General features: G+C 40.5%; 1 protein-coding gene across 3 annotated transcripts in view; it reads left to right on the top strand.

Annotated features, from left to right (window-relative positions):
- Window positions 1–27,913, top strand: part of TSHZ2 (teashirt zinc finger homeobox 2) — a 219,085-nt gene that overhangs the window by 150,535 nt on the left and 40,637 nt on the right. The window contains exon 3 of one of the 3 annotated variants that reach the window (XM_034066721.1): window positions 1,367–2,182. The exons of 1 other annotated variant lie outside the window; for it this stretch is intronic. The gene's annotated coding sequence lies outside the window, so the exon portion shown is untranslated. One more of the 3 variants, XM_031047631.2, reaches the window with a different exon arrangement.

Here is a 27,913-nt window from a genome sequence, read left to right as displayed (position 1 = left end):
GTTACAGGGTTATCTTAAAAGACAACAAAATAAGCTGAGCATGGTGAGCATGGCCTCATTCTTGCATTTGTCACTTCTTCCTTTTTTTTCCCCAGTCCTTTCACTTTGAAAGCTTCCAAGATCTTTTGTGTCCTCACTGGGGAAAGTGAGATCTACCTGTTGCCCTGTGTCATTGGAAATTATTTGGTCCCTTTCTAAAAGATAATCCTGAACTCAGTGCAGCACCTTGCTGTTGGTTTTGTACCTTTTATCTATCAATAGCTTAAATTAAAAATAAACCAATTGCACATATTTCAGCCTAAGATGCCAAGGGTCTCCGAGGATGTTTGGTGCTGCCTCTCTGTCCACAGAGTCTTCGTTCTGAGGGTCATATGGCTTCATCTGTACAACACCAGACACTGGAGCTGCTTAACAAACTACCTGAACCAGGGACTTGGGATTAGTTCTCCCTGCGATGCAGGTCTCTTCTTAAAAGAAACACAGAGCTCTACAAAAGAGCTTCTACTGAAGTGAAAGCTTTAAACTTCTTTCATAATAGACAATTAAGGAAGTTTTCACAGATAGGCTGGATCAGCATCCTGGCAGGAGGCATTTGCTCAAGAGCTGCCACGAGGACAGAGGTACCAGGAATGTTCCTGCTGTTGTCTGGTGACTGATGCAAGATCCTTTTCTAATCCCTTACTCAGTGACAAGGAGGTGCAGTGTTTCCAGGATTAAATTCAATAGTCAGTACTTTGTGTCCCTCAATACTTGTGTCCCTCAATACTGTCAATACTATGTCCCTCAATACTGTCAATACTGTGTCCCTCACAGGTTCCTAACAAGCCATGGCCTTACTCCAGTATTCCATCTCAGGCTTGGGGGCAGTGGTTCCACTGCAGTATAGCTTTTTTCTGTTTCTGCACTACCAAGAAATGGGTTTCTGCTCCAGCACCAGTCTCTGAGTACCAGTAGGTGCTTTAGTGATTAGAGACAAACTTAAGAACATTCTTAAAAGCTTTGCAAAACAGAAGCTATGTGCTTTGTATTTATTAGGCTGTTCAGCAGTAATTCAGACAGCTGAGAATTGTTGAGGACCTGGTCTATCTAATTGTGTGTCTAAATCATATTTTTACCATGATTCAGAGATACTAACATTATAGTCTGCACAGAATGGCTTAGGTTATATGGTCAGATTCCTGCAGATGGTCAGTTTGTATCATAAAATATGAAATTACAACTAACACTATAAAGCTACTGCCTCAAATTTATTATATATTGCAGCACAACAAGCAAATTCATACTAGATGCAGTATATGCCTGGACATTAATGAGAGCAGAGGATGAAATACTCTCCTCCTAGCTCATTGGTACATGTTCCCTTCAGAGCAGAACTGGATCACCCCAGATCACCGAAGAAGAGGAAGTCACCAGGAGTGCAGTCCTGTGTGGTGCTGGGCTCCCTGGCTCCAGGGACATGGGAAGGACATCCCACCCCTTGCGGCATGAGGCCCCAGAACTGGCAGTTCTGCTCTATGTATCATGCATGCAAGAGCTGAGCTCTCAGCAAAATCTCTTTATTATTCGTCATAAAGAATCACAGCTGTGAGAAAAGAAGCAGGAAAGGAGAGTGGGAACAGGCAGGCACTTGGACCGATGTAAATCAGGAGTCACTCCACTGCAAGTCACTGAATTATGTTGTTGTCACTCGAACATCAGACCAGAATCAACCCCTTTACCTGCAATAGATGAGCAAAATATCTTACAACTGTGTGTCCAGGATCCTGCTAAGCTTCTTGCAGAGCTGCTGTCAGTACGCCCAGGGCAGAAGCATATTTTTTTTCTTCCTGTTGTACATAAGGGCTCTGCTGCAGCCGACAACATGAAATGTGTTAGTTCGGTTTGTTCAAAATGGAGTGTGTTTGTTAAGTGTTGCCTCTTTGATGTTGCGCTGCCATCTCCATCTTTGTCATCATTGCCCATCTTTTTCAATCTAATGAACTCAAACCATCAGTGCAACTTAAGTTCGGCTGTCTGTTCTTGCATAGTTAATATTAAAAATGTACTAACAGTGTGGCTGCGAAATCAAATTATGCACATAAATATGCTGGCATAGCAGAGGAGGCGGCAGAAGCTGAAGTTAGCAACATTGATGCCAGTTCACATTTGCAAATCAACCGTCAATCTGTCATTAAACATGTTATCAAATGATGATAAGTGTATGCTTCTTGCTTGCATTGGCGCGCTTATTCCCGATGTTGATGTGCATTAATGGGATAATGTGCATTAACATAGTCTTGCTTGGATGAACACAAAACATTTTTTATCCGTCTCAGTTTGTTTCCCCCTGTGGCCCCCAAGTAAGTGTTTTGTGTTATCAAATTGCCAAAAAATGGGAAAACACATTACTTTTAATTAGCAAAAATTTTGAGTCATTATTTTTTTTTAATTTTTTATCCAGACTATCTCCTGTCTGTTGTCATGAGAGGTGGGGGGACACAAAAACCCTTCCTCTGCCTTCTTTGAGTAAAACGATTAATGTCAGAAACTCGGAGACTGACCATTATGTGCTGTCTTAATGCACTGGCCTTTCATCTGCAGTCCTTGCTTTTGACACGAGTGATGGTTTCAGTTCAGCGATATGAAAGGCAGGAAAGGAAACGATCTCAGGCATTCCCAGCCCATTGTGTGGTGCCGCACTCAGACATGGCAAGCAGTCCTTGAGCTGGCTTCAGTTAACAGGTTTTCATATGAGCCGGCAAAGGCTCTACCTAGAGATCAAACAAAAAGCTGAAGGAGAGTGTGGCTGCTCCAGGAGGGAACTGAGTTCCTTAAGGAACTTCCCATGCATTAGCCTGACTCCATTATCCCATCCGGCAGGGCCAGGGCTCCACTCACGGTGCTGGCAAACTTCCAGGCAAATACAGAACAAGTCTTCATTGGCAAGAACAAAAAAATATCAGCTCAAAGTGTGTTCCTGTCTCACTGGTTCAACCAGCCCAGTGCCCAGGATGCAAGGGCTCAGCTCAACACCTGCCCAGGGAAGGCTCCATTGCACTGGGAATGATGTACATAAAAAGGAATAGTAGTACTTTTGTTTATTGATTCTATTTAGGATTGAGTTGTTTATCCAGGTTTTGGGAAAAGGTGTGGTGGAACTCCACTGGAGCAGGAAAAGCATCCTTCACACTTATGGGACTCTTAGGTTTTCAAACTCTTTTTAGTAAGTGAAGTAAGTTTCTTCCCACCCCTTGGAGAGCAGCTGTTCCTTTAAACCTTTCATATTTATGCAACAGGGGCAAAATTGTGATGGTCTACCCAGGACTTAGAGTAAAACAGTAACAGTAATGAAAAGTAATATGGATAATGTCTGGTCCTGTTCAAAACACCAGGAATTCTTCCAGGAGTTTTACTAGAACTTTACCAGCAATGTCATCAAATCACCCTCAAGAGTTGCCTGAAAGGAAAGTCAATCACTTAAAGTGTTTTATTTTTAGTTTATGAGATGGAAAATAAAACTTCTTCTAAATTTTTATGAAAGACATCATATTATTTATGTGTTTCTAAAATAGCAACATTTTCTCATATAATAGAAATGTTTATGAATTGCTCTTAGTCTCTGCTTATGACAACATCTAACCTCCAAACATGCTTTGTGATTTATCCTTAATTTTAAAAAATAACTAGTACAATAGTGAGCTTTTATAAACTATGAACTTTATGGTAAATGGGTCAAACTTCTGATCACTCTTTCTCTTTCTCAAGCTAATAAGGCCATTAATTTTAGGCCTCCTATTTATGCCTCTGATTTCTATTATCAGGATGATTTAAAGCAAGAATAAAAAGAAATAATTATTGATTTTCTTTAAATTGTCTTGATTTTTTTAGAAGTCATCCATTGAATTTTCTATTATTTCTAAATTGTGGGTACATGAGCACAAGTTTCACGATCATAAAACTCTTAACAGCAGTGATTGTATTCCTGTTAACCCTAGCTTCAGTGAGCCCTTATGTTTTCCACTTCTAAACCAAAGAGCTTGTCTTCTGATACAAAGAGAATTTTATTTTCTTTTACACATCCATTACTGGCAGAATTTACCCAGCAACATTACTTGTTTTTTACAGTTGTGTTGCTTTATGTTGCATCTACTCCATGAGCTACCTTGAAATTAACTTGTCAAACGTTCGTCCTCCTACTTAGGGAAGAGTCCTAATCAGATGAGTGGACCAATTTGTCATGACTTGGAGGAGAGCAATTGGAAATCAGATGGCATTAAAAAGGCTCACTTGAAGGCTGTATACGAGGGACTCCCATAAGGCAGCTCAGGCTAGGCTCCTGTAAGGGGCTATTTGTATCGGAGGTGGCATTTGGAGAACTAGAGTGAGCAGCATGTTTCAGTTTCTCGTTTTCCACATGAACTTTGACCCCTTTAAAATACCCCTCTCAAAGGGAGCTATATTAATACGCCCTCAAAGGACTTCATCACCAGGGCCCCATCTTTTGGGGCACTTAGCAAACTCCAGAACAAGGTGCAAAACTGTAGAAAACTGAGCATCGTAAAACTGAACCCTAACCAGTATTATTGGCCATCTCATGCTACTGTCTGGGGGAATTCTGCATCTGGATCTTATCTTTGCTACTTCAGCCAGTCTCTGCTTTAAACAGATGTATTAATCAGGTGCATTAATTTACCAGTCTTCATTAAGCAGTCTGAAACAGTGATATGCTGTGTTATTCCTCAGTATGCATATATCAAAGCAAATGTTGAATAAGGGATTAGCAGTCACAGAGTTACGCTATTCCTCCTCTATTCTCCCTGTCTTTATTCTTCATACTCTATCTTGTTCTATTATCTTAGGCCTGACTTTGGAGTGTTTTCAGTTTTTGAAAATGGCAAGTAATTAGTCAATATGTTTTCACCATATGTATCAAGCTCAATAAAGAGGCAACCATTGGCCTTTGTCATGGCACAGTAAGCGCTCGTTTTCTCAGCACTTCAAGTTACGCTGAGCGTGTGGTGAACGCCAAAGAATTTAATGAGGAATTTTACAATGAAACATTTGACATAATAATTCACAGTTCAGTGCAGTTCACAAATTTGGGGTGAGTTCCCTTTTAGGATGGCCTCTGTTTGTGCTGTTCACACTAGAGATCTTGCACGAGCTGCTTCTCCCCTGCCTGCTGCCCTGTATGAGCAAAGAGCCTGTGCAAAGGGCAGGTAAGTTGTTATGACTCAAAATGGTCCCTTTTTACATCTTCTTGGCACAGATGCTGTGTGCAACAAGGAACAATTCTTGAAACCCTCTTTCCGTTCCAGACTGGCTTTTTACTTACCCCAAGCCAGTTAATGCGTACTTTCCAGATAGACATTTTTGCTTTAAGGTTTCCGCTATTGCTGACTGTTAACAATCTTAGTAAAAGGTCAGAATCTGATCTTAACACTGCTGATATAAAGTGGCATTTGCCCAAATTTTGCCATCTCCTGAGCAAAAATATGTCCAGTGTTTTCTAGAGAGATGGGGTAGACAGCAGACTTGCCTGGGCTGTTTTCCCCTCTTGAGAATACTGTATTTCAGTGATCTGTGGAACAGGTTTCTGCAGTCCCAGCTGGGTTTCTTCATGTTTGCAGATGAAACATTTAAGCTAGGCTCAGTCCAGTGAGTTACATGTATTTTGTTTAACATTTTGGGGGGCGTACAACAAATAATAATGAATAAGAGTGGCATACTGGTTTACTGCAGTCATGATTTAAATTTATGTGGCATTGCTATTGAAGTCAATAGGGCTTTTTCCTGAGTATGTTTTGCAGGGTACAGTATCATTAAAATATGACAGTTAATAGTCTTGTTTATGTTATTATATTTAATGAATAAATATATCAGTCTGTACATCAAAATCAGTTTTGTTTATACTCTTTAATTGTAGTCTTATCTCCCCTAGAAGCATGCTATATCTTTTAATTTTATAATTATCCACTTTATTCATGTGTGACACTACAGAACGGCTGCTTATATCCTGTGAGACATCCAAATGCAAACAAATGGAAGACTGACAACCACTAGAAAATTCAGAGCTGGATCTGAACCCAGCTCCATCTTTTCAAAATGCTCCACAATTTCAGATCCAAAGTCTTGGTTTGGGCTGTTGAATAAAGGAACAAGAGATGCAAAATAGGAGTCTAATTTATATAGCATCTCTGAACATGAATCGTCAGTAGGAATTTCACATAATCCTTCAACACTTAAATGTTGTTCTCTGTCTCTTGAGAGAGGCCTGAGCTCTAAACACAAAGAGGGAGCAGTTCTCACATTGCCCTTTCTGAAATTTTACAGAGAAGGAATTCAGGATTTATTGGGCTGTGGAGAGGGATCAGAAATATAAGCATAACTTTTTAGCCTAGTGGTTACAACACTTGGCTGGAAAGGGTAAATGCCAGTCCATGCTCCAAGGGCTGTTTTGTTTGAATTAAAGCCATGAAGCAAAATGCTTTTTTTACTCCTTAGAGTTCTGGGGAGTAAAACCTCAGGGTCTACCTCCACCCAGGTAAGCAACACTTCCTGGGCAGCAGAATTGTGTCCATGGCCGTTTTCTTCTCTGTCAGTTTGAGATTTGCTTTTGTGAGGCTTCCAAGACCAAAAAGAGGTTGGAAAACATAGGTTTGAGTCCCCTACACCCTGGCTATGTGCTCCAAGCCCAAAGAAATCCATAAGTCAAAGCAGAAGTGTTTTAGAAGAGCAAATTCTAATAGGATTTTAAAAGAAAGTCTACAAATCCACCTTCTTAGAAATCTCCTAGACTATGAACCCTAAAGGGTAGAATTGTTTTAGCAGAGTAGAAATAACCAAGTAGCTATATGTCAGTTATAACTGAGATCTACTCAGTTCTACCTAAAGATCTACCAAAACCCCACAGCGATACACCCTACATTAAGGGATCAGCCTTCTCTCAGCACCTTTCTGTTTTCCAGATCTGTCCATAAACAAACCCCTCAGAGCTTGATGAATTTCAGAGGTTCTCTTCTGAGACATCCAGCTTCTCCTAAGACTGAAAGTTAACTCTGCTCAAAACATGCACTTTCCCAAAACTCAGTTACCCAGCCTCTGTGTCCTCTACTGCTGAGTGAAGGTGATTCTATGCTTATTATCAGCACCCATTCCTGGGGTGGCACTACTTACAAATCAGCCCATGGTTTGGCTGATGGGTCTCCTCTAGACTTGAGCTGGAGGGGTAAATCAGCTGGGGGACAGTCAGCAAACTCTCATACCTTGTTGTGGAGCAAGGCTGTTAGATGCGAAGAGCATCCAACTCATAGATTGCATCCAATGCCAAGCTTTCTTGTTTGGGATCTTTTGCCAAAGAGAATTACAGGAAAAAGAGCCAGAATGAAAAGTCTTCAGGTATAGTAGTTATATTGTACAAGTTATGTTATCTAATCACTTGCATTACAGTGATGAAAAGTTTAGTAAAACACCCTGGGTGTTCCATGTGCGTATATGAAGGCAGCTTTCACAGGGTTCTACATGTTCTCTAAATTTTTTCTTTTGTCTGTTGATGTAACACAACAAATATTTACTGTGTGATGCTGTTTCCAAAGGTACTACCTTCTTTTGGATCCAGCAGCCAAAGTGTGTGCAAGAGCAGGCTGGGGAAGGGGAACACTCAGATATAAAACCATAGCCCAGAATAAATTGCTGAGATTGCAAGAGAGCCCCCAGCAACAAGAGACGTGTGCAGCCAGCTAGTAACAATAAAAACCTAAAAATGTTAAGTTTCACTAGCTACATAGGAAGTTTCTTGAAGCAGCATCTTTATTTAGTGTATTTTCCTTCTTCTTAATTAGTTTATTTAGTTGCTGGGCAAGATTTCATCCCATTCTGTTTTGAAAACCTCTCTCACCTATTTGGCATTTGAACAGAACTTCTAATAAATGCCCTCACAAAAGTCACCTCTAAGGCACTCATCTAAGGAAGGGAAAACCTGCTTCAGAGAGTGACGCAGCCAGTGAATACTTTTTTTAGTTAGCACTTGAAGAGGAAAATATCACAATATTTAAACCAGTTTTGAAAACTTTCCATGAAAATAGGGGAAGGATATAAAAAACCCACCACCCATAAAACACTAGTTGAATACAGAGAGAGGCCAAAGCGAGTTCAGTTACCATAGAGATTATTACTGGCAATTGGTACTCAACAGCAGATTGGGATCTGTTACAATATTTTTATTAATCATTTCTCTTAATTGGTTATTTATGTATTTTGGATCCATCCCTGTGCTGGGTCCAGATTTTACTCTTTACCTGTCACTCTTTCTGATGTGTAGCAGTAATGACTGTGCCAAATATCAGGCATTTCCTCAATTTGTAAACATTAGCAGGGGTCATGAGTACAGAAAATACCACGTGGACAAGCCACTGTGCTTGTCTTTGGCTCCAAAGGAGGAGGGAGAACCATCACAAGCGCACTCAGGCTCTGCAAGGCTTCATCATAAGCATTCTTCCGTGCAAACCCTCATTGCCATTGTAATTGTGATGATTTTTGTAGCTACAGCAGAAAGGATGCAGAATGCCTTTTCCTCTTTCAGTTTTCCCTTGTGTATATCCAAGTCTAGTGGTTTAACACATGAGCATTCCAGTGCATAAATGGTAGTTTAGGAAATATCCTATTGTAAAGCCTTTCCCTCTCCTCCTTGTCTTCCCTTCCTCAAGATTCATCCTGTGCGTGCTGCAGCAACTGAAAACACCCATCCTTTTTATAGCCACTTCAGTGGATGTACGCTTAAGGGCTGATGTTAAGGGACATTTATAATCAGTCAGCTTCTAAAAATTCCAGTCTTAATTTTTTAAGTGCCCAGTCCTGTGTGTACCCAATGTTAAATTGTTAAATGCATTTTAAAATGCTGCTGGGTATTGTTTGGGTTTTGTTTGGCTTTTTTTTCTGCCACGCCATTTGCCTTTAGGTGTCTATTTTTTCAGGATGCCTGAGATAAGCCAGAGCCAACTGGGCTTTCATCCGTTTTCCCCCTCTCATCCCTAGCCTGTTGCTCCCTACCTGTGTCTGCTGCACTTTGGGAGCAGGGGCACAGTGGAGCACTGTCACAGGGAGATGCCAAGCAGGAATCTGGCTATAGGGAGTGCTCTTAATGGCACACTGTGGACAAAGTATATAAAAAAAGAGAGGAAGAAGTATGGTTTTTTCGCCCCTAATCGCCTTTAGTTATCATGATCTCACGGGTTATTTGTAATGATAGTAGGCACTGCATTTCAGATGGAAATGTGATTTTCCAAGCTGACGGTGTCACTTTAAGTAAACAAAGTTAATTCTGCTTCCTGCTATGCAAGGCCTAATCTCATTACCCAAACCACAAGTAGCATAACAGAAAATATTCCCATCTGTCAAAAGAACTTAAAATAAAGGTGGAAATGGTTTTTATGTTTTGTCCCTCTTCATTCCCCCAAATCCCTCAATGGATGTTAATTATCACATCAGATCTATTTAAACCTGTTCAGATCCCCCTGCCTCTGCCTGTGGTTCCTTTTTCATTTGATATGCCTATAGAATAATAATGTTTGTGCTGCATCTTAGAGTTAGTGCTCAGTTCTGATGAACTGGAGCTAAAAGCTGTGAGCTGGATGGCTGGTCCTTTGGTCTTGCTGCACTCTGCTCTAAGGAGGCAGAATCCAAGTGACATCAGGTCGCCTCAAGGCTCTCCCAGAGGTGATCAAGATTATGCTCAGCCCCTTTCCTACCTGAAATAAAGAGAGGAAATCTCTGAGCTAAAGACAGTCCAACAGGGAGTGAGGGCTTATGTTGGGTTGTGCTGACCTGGTGCCTGCAGCTCCAGGGCATCCATCAGCCTGCTGCACACATACTTGTAGTCAGTGAAGTCCTGGCCTCACTGATGCTGTGTGAAATAGCAGAGCCAGGCAAGCCCCCAGTGCCACATTACCAACTGCACACAGGGCTGGGTCACAGGCACACTGCTGTCCTGAGTTTGTCCAGCCTCAGCACACTACTGGGCTTCCCCAGGCTGCTGGTGTGCAATGGATGGGGTCAGTTTTGTGCAGAAGGGAGCCTAGCCACCTGCCCACCCCAGGCATTAAACAGCAGACCAGTGCTGAACAGTAATCCCAGACCAGCATGAAAGAGTTGCATGGTTGTGCGGCACTGGGCAAAGAAAGGGAGGATTTGGAAAACAAAGCAAGATCTATGGCACTGATGCACGCTTTCCAGCATTCACAGTGCGGGGCAACTGCACTCATTCACTTGTCATTTCGACAGATGCAAATCCAGAACAGCTTCCCAGGATTTAGCTCAGTGGGAGTTTACTTGAGGAGAAGAATCAAGGAACTGGTGCTGCAGGCTCCATCAGGAGCGCTGCCAGCACAGGGAGCAGACCCCAATATTCCAAGGTCTCACTTGAACCAGAAGAAAATCCAAACATACTATCTAAGAATTCTCAGCTCATTTTAAAGCAGCACCACCAATCATAAGAGGATCATTCATAAAACTCTCCAACAACAGTGTTTTTCATCCTCTCTTCATTTAAAATGACCTTTATGTGATGATAACATCTGCCTTGCTGAGCCGTAATTGCTTAATTAGAGAAACAGGTTCTCTATTAGACAAACAGGCTTTTAAGAACTGTATTTTTTCTTGCAAGTACGGTGTTTTCTTTCATTTTAAGCTCATCAGCAGTATTTTAAAAGCTTTAAAAAGACATTTTCAACTGGCTATAGTTTATTGGTTTATTTATTTATTAGCCTGTTGAAGGTTTTGTTTCCCACTCTCTTCCTGAGAGGCATTTACAGCAGAAATCTCTCCCATTAGGCATTTCTCTGCTTTTCCCCACCACACTTGCATAGCACTTTATATAAAATGCTGGTTTTCCCTGAACAGCTGTTGTAGGTTCAGGGTGTGCCTGGGAGTCTATTTATCACAGGCAAGTTCTTAGAGCTGAGCACAATATCCCACACTTGCTTCACACATGGAGAACAGAGCTTGTGCCCTTGCTGATAGCTCTGGTAAGCCTTTTTCTGAGCTCCTACTGCTGTGTTCTTGAGCTGGCCTTTTGCAGCAGGTTCGGTTTTGGTTTATTTCTCATATAGGACTTTTGAGCAGTATTAGCCTATTTCTGTAGTGGTGGTGTTAAGATCTAGCTAACAAATCTATTACTGTAGGGTTGTTTCTGACTGCATGATTGTTGATAGTTTTAAAGACGTCAATTGACTCATTTGTTCTGAAAAGCCATATAGATTTTGCCTTAGGTTGGATTTTTTTTGGGATAGCATTATTATACTAATGTGCTGCAGTGAAAGCAGAAGGTTCCAGAGGTGATTCGTCCTGCTGTTGATCACAGAAATAAGTTACACCAAAACAGCATTTCTGAAGTAAGACATGGGACTGGTGTGGCTGCAGTAATGCAAAAGCCTCTGCCATAGCCAAGGCAGCAAGAACAGCATTGCAGGTGCTGCAAACAGCCATGAAACAGAAATAAGAGGAAACAGTTGAGATACCCCAGCCCTCAGAAACAGCCATAAATGTTTCTTCCCGGAAACAAGCGTCCCCTTGGTGTTCTTTCTAAAATAATACCTCGCTGAAAATAGGAAATGTCACCATAAAAAGGAAAAAGGTGAGTGATAAATGGCTAAGATGGGAAAAATGGACCAGAAGTGACTTTAGGCAAAATTGGCAGTTAAATACTTGGACCACTTACAGTGGTAAAGTGAGAAAGCTTGGATTCTGTTCATAAAAGGACCTTGGACTTATTTTAGGGGTTTTGATTCTGAAAAGAATCTCAAAGGCAACTTGGCTGCCTCTTTCCTTTTTGTTGCTGCTTCAATAATGTAACTGCCTTGAGACTCTGGTTGTGATTGTGTCACCAGTGCTTTTGGAACAGTGCAGGTGAGCGATGAGAAACACTCCTGTCCACTACAACTAGCAACCCATGCAGCTGGGAGGGAGGAGGAGCTGTTATCCTCACGGGGAGATGCACAAGCAAAGGAAAAGTTAGTGGCCATGTTGTTTAGTAAAACCTCATGAGAAAAAGTCTGTCCATGGTTATTTGAGGAAATAGGGTATTTACGGGGTGCCATAAGCAGTGTCCTTCTCTGGCACCAAAGAGCATAACTTGTTTTCAAAGCTTTGAAAGTATTTAAGGACTTTACTCATGTTTATTTCAACCTAGGTGTTTTTTCAGGATCTCAGCTATTCTGCCCAGACTATTCATCTCTGATAATGAAAATTCACAGCATGGCAGGGGTTAATTGCAAAAGGTGATACGGCTTCTCTTTGGGTAGTTCTGCATGGTATTTTGGACAAGCTTTCTCTGCTCAAGCTCCCAAGCCAACAGAAAGCCAGGTGGCTGCGTTGGCGCAATGCTGAGCCCTATGTAATACATCTGATGGAAAGCAGGGTTTATTAGCTTGGCACCACACTCCCTGAATTTCAAGGGCTTTGTATAAGTCCTGGCTGACATCCCATTGGGTCAGGCGTACCTCTTCTTATATGTGCCTAAGGTAACTGAGGAGTATGCAGTCCTGGTCTTGCTGATTTGCAAAATTAGTGTGACCTAAAACCTGTGCAGCTTGCAATGTTACAGTTGGTTTTGTTTTGAGCTTGTATGGAGAAAGGAATCATGAGTATATTTTGAGGTGGGGCAGGAGGTTTGTGTGTGTGGCCGGAAAAAGTACTTGCAAATGGCAAAAATTGATGTTTTCCTAGCAAAGGCCAAAAACACTTAGAAATGATCTATGTCTTATATATTTGTTGTACCCTGAGGTCAGAGAGGGATGTGACTTTCAGGGGGGAAAGAAATTGATAAAACTTGCAGTTTTGAAAATATGTATTTTGCTTCAGGGCATTTTCAGAGGCTTTTTTATTGTGTCTACATCCACTGTTTCACTTATACTTTTCAATTCCCATATATTATTCATGATGTCTATTTTAATAAGTTTTGGGTCAAGCCATTGTTCTCTGTTAATAGTTTGTTACAAATAACATTGCTGGGATGCAGTTGTGGAGCCTCTCTGGAATGATACCGTGTGAGTATTGAGGTGCAATCCAAGTGAGAGGCAGAATGAAGTCCTTTTGTGAGGCTTGGGATTATTCCTCCATTTCAGTTTCTCTTTTTTACCTAATCCCACTCAAAGCCTCCGTATAGCTCATGTAGCTGCACCATCACAGTTCCTTGTGCAGAAGGTTTAAAAGCAAGATAAAAGACTTGCAAGGCAAGGCTAAAGGAGCCAAAAAATCTGGATTCAGTTTCTGCCCACGCCATTAAGGCAAATAAGTATAAATCAGGGAGAGATGCATCTGCAGACACACACAAAGGCACACACCTTGTGTGGGATGGAGAAGATATTGGTGCTTGCATTGCCAGAAGGAAGTATTATCTGCAATAGGTCTCCATGAAAGCATTTTTTTTTATTGAGTAGCCATAGAAAACCAGGGCCCTGCATTCAACATACTGCTAGGGTCTATCAAGTTTATTAAAAAATTATTATTTCCTTAGAATTAAGAAAAGTCTGATTTACTTTGCTAAATCCTTACATTCCTTCTGCAATTTAGATGACATAAATCACATTTTGGGAGTATTTTCCCTAAATGCAAGAGGATCTCCTGGGTGGCTGAGAGCCCTCTTCCCTGTGTGACCCTTGTGTGAGCAACATACATTCACAAGGGGCACCAAAAAGCCACTTGCATATAATGTGCTTTGCTAAGGCAGCATTGCTGGCTTTATTCCTTTCTCTCCCTTTCTCTTTGTATTTAGACCCTGAAACAGATGTAAAAGTTCATACTCAATTCAGGCCACCTTTGTGGTATATTAATTTCTGAGAAAAATCTGACTGAACTGTGCTACAAAGAAACTTTATGCATCACATGAGCATTATCGTACATCGTTATGATCAACAATCATTTTGGTATTTAAACAAAAGAGGAAACGTTTTTCTATCTCATAAGGAATGTTTCTGAGACCATAACATCCTATTAAGGCAAAATAGGGCTGGCGACAAAATCTGTTTGAGTACATCTGTGATCTGCCAATTTCAAATGAATGGAAAGAGAAAGGCACAAGCAGTAGAGTTGAAAATCAACTAGCATTTTTCCTCCTTTTACTGCTTGTATAAGACTGCTCTCTGTAGCTTCAGGAGTGGAATTCATTACTGGGGATAAAAACCAGAGATTAGGTTAAAAGAGCTTTTCACTGACAAGGCCTTATTCACAATGGAGTGCTTTCCCTCAGTCCTTGCAAGTTTGAAGTTTTCTGAGTGTATACAGTGAGTGATATATTATTATAATAGTTTGTATTACAGTAGTGGCCAAAGGCAACAGAAGCATCCATTTTGCTGAATACTTTACATACGCACATTAAAAAATAATCTCTGCACAAGATGTCCATATGATTTTATTTCTCTCTGCTGTTTCTTTTTGTTTTTTTTTTAGGGAGGGTCTGGTTTATGGTTGCAGTTTTGAAAGCTTTTGCCTCATTGGGCCCTTTAGGCTAAGCCTGAGTCAAAGACCTCCTCTTTTTTTATAACTCAGTCTTCTTAAATGCAAATAGTGAAGAGATGCCCCAATGTTAAGATGCTGGTGCTGTCATAGTATGGAAAGCACCAGTGTAATATGTGTGAAATACACACCACAGATCGTTTTGTAAGCTCGCTTTAGAAGAGAAAGTTTCCCCATGCAAAATTGAGACAAAACAGAAAAAGAGCAAAATTAATTTCAATTACTAGTTTTCTGTTCCTTCAAAGCTTTCTGCTAGACATTTCTGAACTGAACAAAGTAACCGAAGTGAAGTGCTAGTCTTTTGGCTCTGCATTCTGCAAACCAAAACCAGGAGAGTGCCTGTCAAATGTCCTGGGCTCTGCTGCTAGCCCTTCTGGGAAATACTAACCTTAGTATTAAGCTCTGATTAAAGGTTTGCTGAAGACTAGGATCTGATCCTTTTCTCATGTTGTTTTCCCATGACAGAGCTTCTCTGACCTCAGACTATTAATTCCTGACTATAAGTGAGAGCAGAATTGGGACATATGGCACTATATCAAAAGATCTATTAGCGCTCTCAATAAAACAAATGCATCTTTTGAAGTTGTTTAGCTATTTCTAAAGCAAAGCAAGAACTTCAGAGGGAACACTTTGGCTATTGGGTGAAAAGGAATCATTTCTTCAGTTCTGCCCTTCCACCCTCTTCACCTTCCTCTTTTGCCTATTTGACTCCTGTTAATTTTTTTTTCCAAAGGAACCTTTAAAGTCAGGTCTACAGTAAAACCTTTTGCCAGAATAGTAATTTTGGTTAGGGGTGTCATTCCGGGTTTTACAGCATTTGTGTATTGGCATGACCTTCAACATAGGTTCAGCTGTACTGGAAAAAAAAAGGTGATTTTGCTGATACAGCTTATTTCCTTGAGGGGAGCTAGTAAAATCTTAACTGCTAAAAGCACTCTTTTGGCAGGACAGGCTGTGTCTATGTAAGTGGGGTTTGCTGGTGTAGCTGTAAAGTCTAGGACTAGCCAACAACTTCACCCTCAAAAATAGTCCTGCTGAAATGAGGGGCTATTTAACTTATTTGGCCTCCATATGCTGCAGAAGGGATGCTTGTAGCATACTAAATTCAAGGGACTAAAACAAGCCTTTTGGTGATTAAATTCAACTCCCTAAACATAACTTAGGCAACTTCTCAGCTTGATTCATTTAACTTAATCTCATCTGGTAGAAAGTATAGCTGTGCTAAATGGAAAAGCCATAGCTCTGATACTCTTCCCCTTGCTTTGATGAGAATATTATCCCGAAGGTATTATATTCTAATATGCCTCAATTTCCCCATATGTGAGACAAATATCCTACTATCTGGCTCACTGCTGTGAAGGTTCAGAAGCTTGACTACAAGGCATTTTGACCTTTTGGTACATAAGGGATATGAGCAATGTCATTAATACCAGTTCAAGAGGGCTCACTGGCTAGTTTATACTTCTGAATCTGTAGCACCACTTGCTGGTTTTGCTGGAGAAATTCCAGCCAGCAGACCCAAGCAACGTTGTTTATCTTCTGCTGTCATCATAACTATTTCCTGAGAGCTGGAAAGTTGTACCCCTTCCTTACCCTGCTTGCTGTAACCCAAAGAATCAAAGATAAGGATTATGATGGTTATGTTCGAGCAGAGGAGTTGTTGATTGGGATTTATCCCTTTAAATATGTGTAAGTCATAGAAAGCTTTGCAGTCAGAAATATTGATTTCATTGATCCATGCCAAGAGCAGAAGAAACCCATTTGAGCTGAAGTGGAAAAGCTGTGCGAGATGCTTATAATAAAGATGTTATCTGATAAATAACATATTGCTTTATTTCTGAGGAATAAAAATTAGAAATCCAGAATTTAAGTACACTGGTCAATTCATGCTGAGTTAACTGTGGCAGCATTAGTCTTCCTTGATCAGTATTCAGTATTAGGACCTTGTGTTTCTGTTCCTGGTCAAATGAGATAGCTATACAGATCCTGATTCTGCATTGTTTATGGGGTTTACAAGGAGAACATCAGAATGATTCAACTTCAGGAGCATAATGGACTATAAATGCAGAGAACATCACCTTCATCACTCAGAATAAAGTGAATGTAGTGTAGGTCATGGTGTTGCCTTTGGAAACAGCTAAAATCCCCTTTCTGATTAGCTGAGATTGCAGAGTCTGACAGGGGAGGCAAGTGGGGTTAAAGGTGTTCAGCGTAAGTGGAGAGTAAACTGTCACAAGTGGAGCCATCCCTCGAGATCCGTTGGAGAGTCTAGATGTATCAGTTCACGTGAACAAACAAACAAGGAATCCTTCAGGAATGGTAGCATCAGTGCTCCAGGAACAACAGCCAGCTGGGAGGCTTCCCAAAAGGTGCACTGATATATGGACAGCAGAGATGCTGTTTCAGAGGGGGATGTTATGTTATTGGATCTGGGTCTTCCACCCCATCTGGAGCAATATCATCTTATCAGCTGACAAATGCAAAGTAGAGGAAGGAGGGAACTATCTCAGAAATATGTCTTGTGGTATTATAGAGACTGTTGCAGATGCAGAAAGAGGGCCAGTTTACAACCACTCTGGCCAGCATCCACTTTCTCCTTCATTGGCAACAAAGCTGTTTTGTCCAGTCCGTGTAGGAAAAAACCCTTCCATATCTGCAAATGGTCCTGTCCTTTAAAACACAAACTTCTGTGTTTTCCACAGTACCTCCTCAGTCACCCCTCTGCCTTAAACTTTTGAACCCTGTTAGCAAATGCACCTTGGGCAGAGTAAGGGGGGAGTCCTTACCCCCATGGAAAAAACCTGATCTGAAGAATTCTCAAGGGGACAATTGAGCACTATCAAACACAACTGCAGTAATACTTTACTGTCTGCTGCAGATATTGAGCCCTCATTGCAGTAATTGTCACAGTGACAGAGCTGGGAACACTTGCTGTAATTAGGACAGTTGTTTTGTCATGTGTAACGATCTGAAGAGAAGCAAGGAAAAGAGGCGAATGAGCACTAATCTGCTCTAGTGTAGTGAAGGAGAACCATGCACGCACACACAAAATACAGCACGGCTGCTAATATATTGTAAATTCAGATGAGCAGGCATTTTGAGAAGGTGAAGAAATAAATGTTAAAACAATACATGTATTCAGGGGAATTTATGCTCTCTCAGGTGTCTGACTGTATCTGGAATAGCAAATGCAGATGTTTTTCTGTAGAGATTTTTTTGAAGGTGATCTGGGTGATATCTAACAAAAAGCCTCAACCAAAACCATGTGTGCATGTGTATATAAACATATACATATGTTTAGATCTATGTTTAAGCAAATTTCTATAGGTGGCATGTATCTTCCTGCAGTTTGCTGCTCCAGCAGTTTGAGAACACAGCACAAAAGAAAGCTGGACACTCAAGTGTATAACATTTGAAATTACCCTTCAACCTGTTTTAATTTCTCTTAAGTAACCACCTCAGCCTCCTGCTATTCTTGTATGCAGATTAGTATTAAAAAGAAGTATTATCGTTTTTTGTTGTGCTCCAAATTACCTTCTATTCCAATTCACTGAGCCTGTAATGGCTGTTATGGTTGAGTTTCATCTGAAAAAAAACTACCTATGTATCAAAAACTCTTGGGAAATAAGGCTACAATTCTGGATTTGTAAGACCCAGAGCTGTAGGGTGTCTGATGCCTCTTGGGTATTAAGAAGGTAAGCATTAAGCATACAAAATAAGACTGTACTATGGATTTCTACAAAAGTCAGAGAAATTTGAAGCCAATCATCTCTTAGTTAGATAAAGTGCCTCTTCCTCATTGTCTGAGCCTGAACATTCCTGTATCAATTGCATAATTTGCTTACCTTGAAAATTGCCTGTAGGTAACTCAAAATGCTGCTGAGAAGTTAAAGGGAGAGTCAGTTCATTTGGTAATTATGACCCCCATCAGATATAAATCTCTTCTCTACAGATGGCTGTTGCTGTATGGGGTACACTTCGATAACTGCGAGACTGTTCAAACAGAAACTGCACTAGCAGTAGTTAGAGACAGCAGTACAAGTATTGATTAGTGAAAATTTCCCATATATTTTTCAATGCAAAATTTGATTTTTCAACTATTTTCTTTTTCCTGCTTTCCACAAAAATTTTGACATTTTCTTTCACAGCTGGAAAGATCTTGAGGCAAATAACACTTGCCATTTAGTGTTCTTTTTTAGTGTGAAGCTAAATTTAGCATTCCTATCTTTAGTTATTTTTTTAGATTTCCAGTTTTCACTTTTCAATGAGATCTTTCCTTCACCACTGAAGCCAATCAGTTTTACCATCTACTTCAGTAGGACCAAGATTTCAGTTTTTGACATTTTACTACATGAAATCATTCTTGTAAAGATTTTACATGTCCCTTAGAGAGTAGCAACCTTTAACCTCTTTTAAAAAAAAGGTTACAGGGATAACTTGGGGAACAACAGACCACTTAGTCTGATCTTGATTCCAAGTGAAATATAATGATTAACCCAGAACTCTATTAACAAAGAATTAGAGTTAAATACCATTAATGACAGCCAGCAGGGTTTCAAGGAATATAAATCTTGTCAAATAAACATAGGTTTTTTGACAGGATTACACATCTACTGGAGAAAGGTAACTGCAACAAAACAGTATACCTGGATTTCTCTGGGGCATTTGACTTAGCCTGATTTTTGCCTCATTAGGTATTTAAACATAGAATCATAGAATGGTTAGGGTTGGAAGGGACCTTGAGATCATCCAGTTCCAACCTCCCTGCTATGGGTAGAGATGAGCTAGATGTTTAAATACTGGCTCTCCAGTGAATCTCTCAGTGTATTGTTAGTAGGGATACCACTGAAATGCCTCCTCTTTCTAAATTGTATTGGCTATTTAGTATTTGTACCAATGATCCAAGCAAAGGTGTAAAATACATTTGGTGGTGGCTGCAAGGTGACACAGGGCTTGATGGAGCAGTGAAGAACAAAGAGGAAAAAGCGACATAGGAGCGAAATGAATCTGCAGGTTAAGGGGTTTCAGTCCAACAGAATTCATTTTAATGCAGTCAGATACAGACAAAAACCTGCAGGAACAAAACATATAAATTGTAGCTATAAGTTATATCTACTCCAATGATATGGTGGAAAAAAAAGATCTATTCTGTGTAGATAAAGCTAATAATAAATCAACAAACAAAAATAAGAAGAAATCAAGTTAAACTAAGTAAGGAATAGATTCTGTTCTTACATGCAGCTTTAACTGGGTCACAATCTGAAATGTCCATGTTTCAGGAGTATGTGGAAACGTTCTAAAGAGAAGTTATAGGAGGCCAGCAGAAATGACCTGGAGGCTGGAAATCCACCCTTCTGCTGTGAAGTTTAAAGAACTTGACATATTCAGCTTATCAAAATACTAGGAGATGCTTTGATTGCTGTGTGTAGGCATCCCTACGTGAGAGCCAGCTTCTCAGTCTAGCTGAGAAAGCATATTTAGCTGGATGTTTATGTTGACCAAATTTAGCAGTAAAATAATTATATTAAAATGAAACACGGCTCCTAGTTGTGAAGGTAATGGAAGCTCACAACAGTTTGTCCTGAGTGTTTTCTTCAACCCAGGGTTAACTGCCCCTTTGAAGCATATCTATAAAATCAAGATAGATTATATGGAAATCTTTTTGCAAAGACACAGTTTAGAACTGGTATATTGTATGTGTGCATGTCTGAAGGGGTGTTTGCGTGTTTAGAGGTGGCAAAGCAATGCAGCTCGTTAATGTGAACATTAATTAGTGTTTGTGTCATATGAAGATATTAATGGATGAGATTAGGTGGATTGTTCTACTAAAGAACCAAATAATTCTGTATGTTTTCTATCTCTATAAAGCCCTTTTCTTGGCTTTATAGTAGCTCAGTGAATTAATATATTTACTCTCTTCTTGGGTATTTTTTTCTTACACTGTATGTTGAGTATTTATTTCATTAATTTGAAAATTATTTTAATTTCTATGATAATTTTTTACCAAAAACCCAACAACCTTTCATTAGAATTTCCAGTGAAAACATTTTATTTATCAGAGAATTCTCTTTGAAGATTTGAATGTTTGGAGCCTTTTGGTGAAAAGTAATGAACTTCTATGGCAATCAGATACCTCTCTACTGAAAAATTGCCTTAGTTAAAAATCTAATTTCCACTGCAAAAGTTTTCAGACAAGGACAAGAATCAGACAGCTCCAGCGTCCTGCATCAGCATCTGCACCTTGCCAGCACTTCTGTAAGAGAAGGGATTGACAAAATAATTCATTAGCAGGAATGTCCTCCTCATGGAGGGTTTGAATAGGTGCATAAGAAACTTTAAAGCCTCCTTTGTGTGTCCAAACAGAAACATGGCTCAAAGAAACAAGTGTCTGCAGTGGTTCAGAGTGCTGTGAACTCTGGGCTGTTTGTGGATTCACTTTGAGAGAAGTTGCTCTTGATTTAAAGAGTACATCCTAATACGCCAGCGGCTGAGAGACTGGCAAGGGAGAAAATAGTGCAGAGTGCTTGCTTGGCAACAAAGGCATAGTAATTTGCTCCAGCCTTGTTGTGAAAAGAAGGTGCTTTTGTGAATAGAGAGACATGTGATAAGTGCAGCATGAAAGCACCGCGAAAGTAATTGCTCTCCTGAACTCAGGTCTGGTCTGCTGTGACTCGCAGTGGTCAAGGTCTGAGACAAGGAGATCTGTTCCAAGTCTTGAATTTAACAAAGCACCTGAAGACGCTTCCTTCCCTGCAGATACATTTTGCCTGCATCCGCAATTACTGCAACTGTGCTGCAGCCTTAGGATTTTTGCATTGCTAGAGGAAAACACAGCAGAGTGGAGGCTGGCTTTCAACAAGGGTTTGTGGTACAGGATTTAAGAGTTTGGTGACTCCAGTTAGATTGAACTGATAGATATCATCCACGCCTCTGTTTGCTGCCTGGATTCAGTGTCAACATTTGTTCTCAGTATCGTGCTACATTTTGGGACATCTTCAGTCATGGTTCATGTTAGAAACCTGTCAGTTGCTTCTGGTGCTTTATTTACCAGCTTCCCCTGTCCAGTTGAGAATGCCAGTGGGTCCCCAGCATTTATCAGCCATGTGCAGCTGCTCTGATCCTTGCCCAAAAATATTTATACCACCATCCCCACTCAGACTGTTACCCACTGCCTCCTTGCTGTTTGGCCATCATGTGGTTTGTCACTGCACTAAGTTGTTAGCTTCTTGGGATAAGGATTGTCTTCAGGTCACTGACCATGTACCAGTTTTCAGTTCCAGGGTGGTTTTGCTGCTGGGTGCAGTGGCAGTTGTGTTTTATGGTGTGTGCCATTCCTGCAGGTGTGTTTCCAGCCTGTCCACCATGGCAATGTCTACTGTCTGGCAATCAGCAAGCCGGGTCTTATTAAGAAGGAGTGGATTTCCCTTAAACTCTGATTAACCAATTATGTTTATTCTGATTTTAATTCTTCTGTCGTATATTTCACCATAGGGCAGAGAGCTTACTGAATTTAAAGAGGACTGCCACAGTTGTGTTAAATGAATGAGATGTTTTCTTAAAATAACTATTTATACATGTAAATCTCTCTCTGGATCTTCTAAACACTTCGCATCTCTCCCTCTAACTCATGCAGTGGCATCTCTCTCTGTCATGCATGTCATATATAACCAGATTGTAAAATCTAAAGAGCAGAGGGCATGTCTCTCTTCCTTTTGTACAATGCCATGTAGTGGCTGAAAGGATGAGGAAGGGATATGATTTTTCCTGCTAGGGACACAACAAATTAAAGAGGTTTCTCCTTAATATAAATTAAATTTGAGATACTATATTTATTTTGAAACAGCCAAGTTAGTATTTATCTGAAATTGGCTTTACAAAATTGCCTTTTTTTTTCCTGTTTGAAAGTACAGTTTCAGTCCAAACAAACATTATCATGTAACAACATTACTGGAAATTTCTGGTTTCAGTTTCTGTTTGGCAGTATGGATTCAATGTAGTTTTGGAAGAAAAAATTGAAGTTGTAAAAATCCTGTAGTGAAAGCTTGTAATATGAAACAAAATAAATTTATGCAGGATTTCCTATGTACTTTTGAATGATAAACACAATTTTTCATTGATTCAAGTCTAGTAACAACAGTTAAATATTCCAAGTTCATTTCTAAGTTACCTGGAGGAGGCATGAACATTTGTAACTCTAAGATGGTGAATTGTTCACGCAACAGAACAGCCACTGAGAAAAGCTAATATCCATATTCTTCTCTCCTTTTAATATAAAAAGTATTTTCCATATTGTCTGCCCTTCAAACTTCTTTTCCCAGGTTGGGAATAAAGTAAATTAAGCTGTACAAAGCAAATGCTCTGATGCAGTTTACTGCTACCTACTTTAAGCCTCCAAGTGAGGCACCTGTGGTTATAAATTTAGCATTTTGCCTTTCATGGAAATCATTAAATGGAGAAAATGGCCCATCTCTTGCTTGCAAAAACTATCCAGTAACAGACCACCCTTCATCAGGATAGTGGCAAGTTTGGGTTTAATTGTGTTTTCATCAGAAGGGAACTCTGATTCTGGTGTGCGTGACAGGTGCAAAGTTAATTTTTTAAGGATCATGGTTGAAACTTATTTTAGCGTTGTATTTTTCCTTCTCTCACGTAGGAAAGCAGAAATAAATGAGCTCGATTCATCATTCAATTATGTTAATTTATAGTCGTATAACCCCAGCAGTCATACTGACATATAAATGATGAAACAGAGCATATGATCAGATCCCTATTACTACAAAAGAAGTGTGAAGTCAAGGGTGAGTGAAAATTTTGGAGGCCCTTAGTGTATAGATGGAAAAATGCAGTTTTCCCACAGAAAGTACCTAGAAAGGAACATTATGATGTTTTCTCATTTTGAAGAGAAGTTCCTAGGTATTTTAGTAAATAAATAAATATAGATCCCTGTAAACTAAACCTGTATGTTTAATTTCAGGACAAATAGGACAATTTCTACAAATCCAAGTGGACACTGTTTCTGTTTCTTTATCATTTTCATGAGCTTAACATTTTTTCTTTTGGAGTCAGCCCAAAATGGATGATAATCATGATAATTTCGACACTGAATGAAACACGTGCATAACTCCACTTGGATCATATTTATTCTAGAACTTGTATCACTGTCTTCAGTGAAACTGTATCATGACTAGATTTGGCTTGTAATTATTAAACTGTTCAGCCCAGTTGCATACAGGAAATGGAGAGATTCTGTTACAAGGTAGCTGCCATTAGGGCAGAGTCAGTTTTCTGCCCTATGTCACAAATTTCCATTAGGTTCTTGATAACTACGGATGTGCTGCGGGCAAGGCAGGATGTAGCTCAAGTGCCTCGTGGTTCGGCAAGCGCAGCCAGCAGAGGCATCACCTCTGCTACAGTTGCAATGTGTTCCTTGGGTCACTGATAATGCAACAAATTCCTTACATTGATTTCCCACTGTGATCTCAAACTGGGCTTGGGTGCTCCTGCCTGGGAGCTGAAGCCATGCTCTTCATGTGGGCTCTGCACCCATGTGTTACTGTAATCGAGGGGACTGAGGCCCTGGCAGGTCATCTTTAGTCCTCTTGTCTCCGAGCTAGTGAGCAGAACTAACACAATCTTATAGCTTGTTTGCTCAGGGACTCGAGGTTTTCTTTCAAATGATAAAAATCTCTTTTTTCTAGCTCCAGTGAAAACAGAGATTTCAGATTGTTGTGGGGCCAGCCAAGTGTGCTGAAGTAGACTCTGGCTCCTACTCACTTGCTGGCATTTTTTTACTATCTTGGAACTTGTTATATTAAAATGAGTCCTGAGGGCATTGGAAGCTGCAGCATGTATCTTTGGGGAGGAGATTTGGCATTTTGGAATTCTCAGGCAGGATTTATAAAAGTTGCAATAAACCAAGGAAAAGCTCTTTAAACACACTGAAATTTTTCTTGTTCACAAGCACCCCATTTCAGTCCTCTAGTATTTTTAATACCATCAGTTAACAGAAGTTTGTAGCCAGGGGGAGAAACAGATTGCCAAGGGACAGGTTAGACATGTTTCACATACAATGTGTGATTGTATCTACGAGTACTCAAGTGTGCATACAACTGCCCAGTTTGCGTCTGTATCAATGAATGTGTGTGTCCACACATCCATTCAGCAGAGGTACTGCATAGCATGTGCACAGCATCTTTGTATAGAGGAAATTTATTTTACACAACTTTTCTGTTGAATGGAATTTTGGGCTGCACATTGCATTAGGCTGCTCTGTAACTAGAAATATTGCAACAGGGTGATTTATTTCCACCTCATCCTTCTAAGTAAATAATGAAAGGTGAGAGGTGCTGGAGAGTAACTTTGCACTTTCAAAGTGAGGGGGTTTGTGGTTTGCTTTTTCTTAATTTCCAAAGTGTCTTAAAGCTAAAGCCTTGGATATCGATACACAGCTTGCAGACTTCTTTGTGCTGGGCAGTCCCTTTGCAAGCCTCTTCCTTTCAGAGTAAATAGGCACAATTTTGAAGCTATTGGATTTGATATCGTCATTTTAGGTGAAGAAATGCAAGTGGGTTGATTGTTAGAAAGCTTGATTGTCCCTAACTATCTACCACCCGTGGGCCCCAAGTGAGCACAGGAGACTCGACTCAAGTCACAGGAGGTTAGCAGGTTTTCTCATGTTCCTAGAAACACTGTAGTTTTTCTTAAACCACCCTGAACCTATTATCTGAGCGCACATCTCATAAAGTCTGTAAGTAGTACTTTGTGAAGCTACAGTACCCTCCCAAGCTCACCAGGGATCATTTTTCTCTTTGAAAAACAGCTCATCATTAGGAATCAAAGATGTTTGATATACAAAATAATTTCCCAAATTAGGGTTTGTCAAATGTAGGTTTGCAAATCTCTGCTTTCCCCCCCTTCCTGCACCTTCTCTCTCATGCTTTCCCCTTTGGGTTGATTATATCTTGCAACCAGAGGCAAAATAAAATTGTTCCACCCTTTCCCCTCCTTCCATCCCTCCCTCTGCCTTTCCTTATCTTACCCCCTCTTCCAGACAGCAGCTCAGCCACACAGCACCCCCCCACAGCTGCACCTATCGTAGGGCAGCCACATTATCCTCTGTACATCTAGCCAAGGCTTCGTTAAATGGCAGCTCCCTTTGCAGTGTCCACTGGACACTTGTAGACAGTCCCCAGAGCTCCTGGTAGGGCAAGGAAGCTGGTGGGGGAGCGCAGCGAGGGGGATGCGGATGGCTCTCCCTCCTCCGAGTGCCAGCAAACAGTTAACGGTTTAATACTTTACAAAAAAGTCAAGACAGACTTGTGATTCTTGATGTTAATGAAGGTGTCACACATTGTCTAGAGAAAGTTGTGCCTGGCAATCTTCCTTTTTTCGGATGCCTACACCACTGACATTTCATCTCGCATTCAAAGAGCACTACCTTAATGAAATGCATAATTAACATATTCTAATTGTGCTGAGCGCTGTGATGATTTTGACAGAACTCACTTTCCATGTCTAATTTGATGCTAATTTAATCTGTTCCTCTCCCGCTGACATGACCTTTCTTGATTGAGTTTCACTGAGGAAATTTTTTGATGGATTGATTTATCAGCATTGCGGAGACAACAAAGGCTCAGGGTGCATGACAGAAAACGGAGTGGGAATGGCCCTCCAATGCCTGCATGCTCTGAACTTTCCGGCTGCAATGTCCTCTTTCCAGAGACTGCTTGTCTGATTTACTGATGGAATTCAAGAAATGTGACATCTGTGTGTGGGTTTGATCTCCACGATAAATACAGTAAATATCTTATTGTGCTTATGAATCCCTTGGAAGGAAAACTTCTCCCTTTCCTGATGCTGTTGTGCAGTAAGTGGTGTGGGCCATTGCGTCACAGAGCAGTGCCAGCAAGGGCAGGCTCTCGCTATGTTTCTGCCCTCCAGCAAGCACCTGGGGTTTCTGGGCCCGTTTTAATTAACCTGGTCATTACTGGCTATCAGCAGAATGAAAAGTGCTGTGAAAAGGGGTTAGTAAGATATATCACAAAATGCAACCTACTTCTTAGGTTGCTTCCGCAAACTTTGTCTAATGCTTACTTATAGACGTGTGTGCCCCATAGCCAGCATGTGCATGTTATACACATATATATGCATACCCATTATCTGTACAGATGCATATAAATAATTTATAGGTTGTGTATATATGATTATACCCTTATTCAAATGTTATCAAGAAGGTTTAATAATCCTCCTAATGGTATAAAATACAGTAGCTCTATTTCACAGCACAGAATGTGAGCGTGTGCCTGTGGGAACTCGCAGGTGTGCAGTAAATCTCATAGGGAAATACCTATGGAGAATTTTTCAGTTGCTCCACAAAACTTCTCTATCAGGTGTCTATTGCTTCATAACGCGACAGCTTCTTCCTACCCTCACAATATGCCTAGTGTACTATGCAGGGTTCTGTATCAGAAAGAATGTCCTTCCGAACCCTCCCAGTGTATACCCTGAAGCACGAGATTTGAGTTATCTGTGCATGTTACACTACAGCTGTTGCTGGTCATAAACTTAAGGTTCCTTGTACTGCATTAGCATGTGCGTTTTTGCTGCTTTGGAAAAAACAAAGATAGCATCTCCCTTTAGAGATCATGATAGTATTTAATCGACAACATTGTTGAATATTATAAACACCAGTCACATAAACTCTTGGGTTTTGTTGGTTTAATGTTTCATTTTGCTGCAGATTTCTTTTAAGGACACACGTGTTCACTTTCTTTAGGAATTGATGGAATAGTTTACTTTTTAAAAGGACTTGTTGAGAAAAGTCCCAGGTTGTTTCTTAAGCACTGATAGTACTTAAGCAACACTGAGCAAACAATAGCTGCTTATGGAGAAAGGCAGAGCAAATCCAGACAGCAGAGAGCTGACCACATGGCCGTGTGGATTTTTGTGCAGTCCGTGATCTGAGAATGGGTTCAAGAAGGTCTCATGTTCACTGAGCTCTGCAGGAAGGCTCAAAGACAGTCTTGAAAAGTACTGGAGCAGTGAGCATGGGGTGGTGGTTAAAACCCACAGCCAGCACCCAATGGCTCACTCTGGAAGTGGGCTTTGTCCCTCCAGAACCCCAGCACTTTGCTTTCCAACCTGCAGCCCCATGTGGTGCTTCCACACATACGTGTGCTGAAGGTGAGCATCCCTCACCCCTCTTCTGAGAGAGGCTCCTCATCCCTCTTCTGATGGACAGCCTGCAGGATGAACTCTCACGCACTCAAACTAGAATGTTTTTATTGATGCTATCTCATCACATACATCCACACTGGGCCTGAATTTGGTTCTTAAGTGGATGTTTTAGGGGTGTTTGTTTTCTTTTCTTTTCTTTTGAAAAATAAACCGATTTTTCAGTAGAGTCTTTCCTGTCTTGATTTCGGTT

The sequence above is a fragment of the Melopsittacus undulatus genome, chromosome 10, assembly GCF_012275295.1.
Source record: "Melopsittacus undulatus isolate bMelUnd1 chromosome 10, bMelUnd1.mat.Z, whole genome shotgun sequence".
NCBI classification, from domain to species: domain Eukaryota; kingdom Metazoa; phylum Chordata; class Aves; order Psittaciformes; family Psittaculidae; genus Melopsittacus; species Melopsittacus undulatus.
This window is presented reverse-complemented; position numbering and strand designations above follow the sequence as displayed.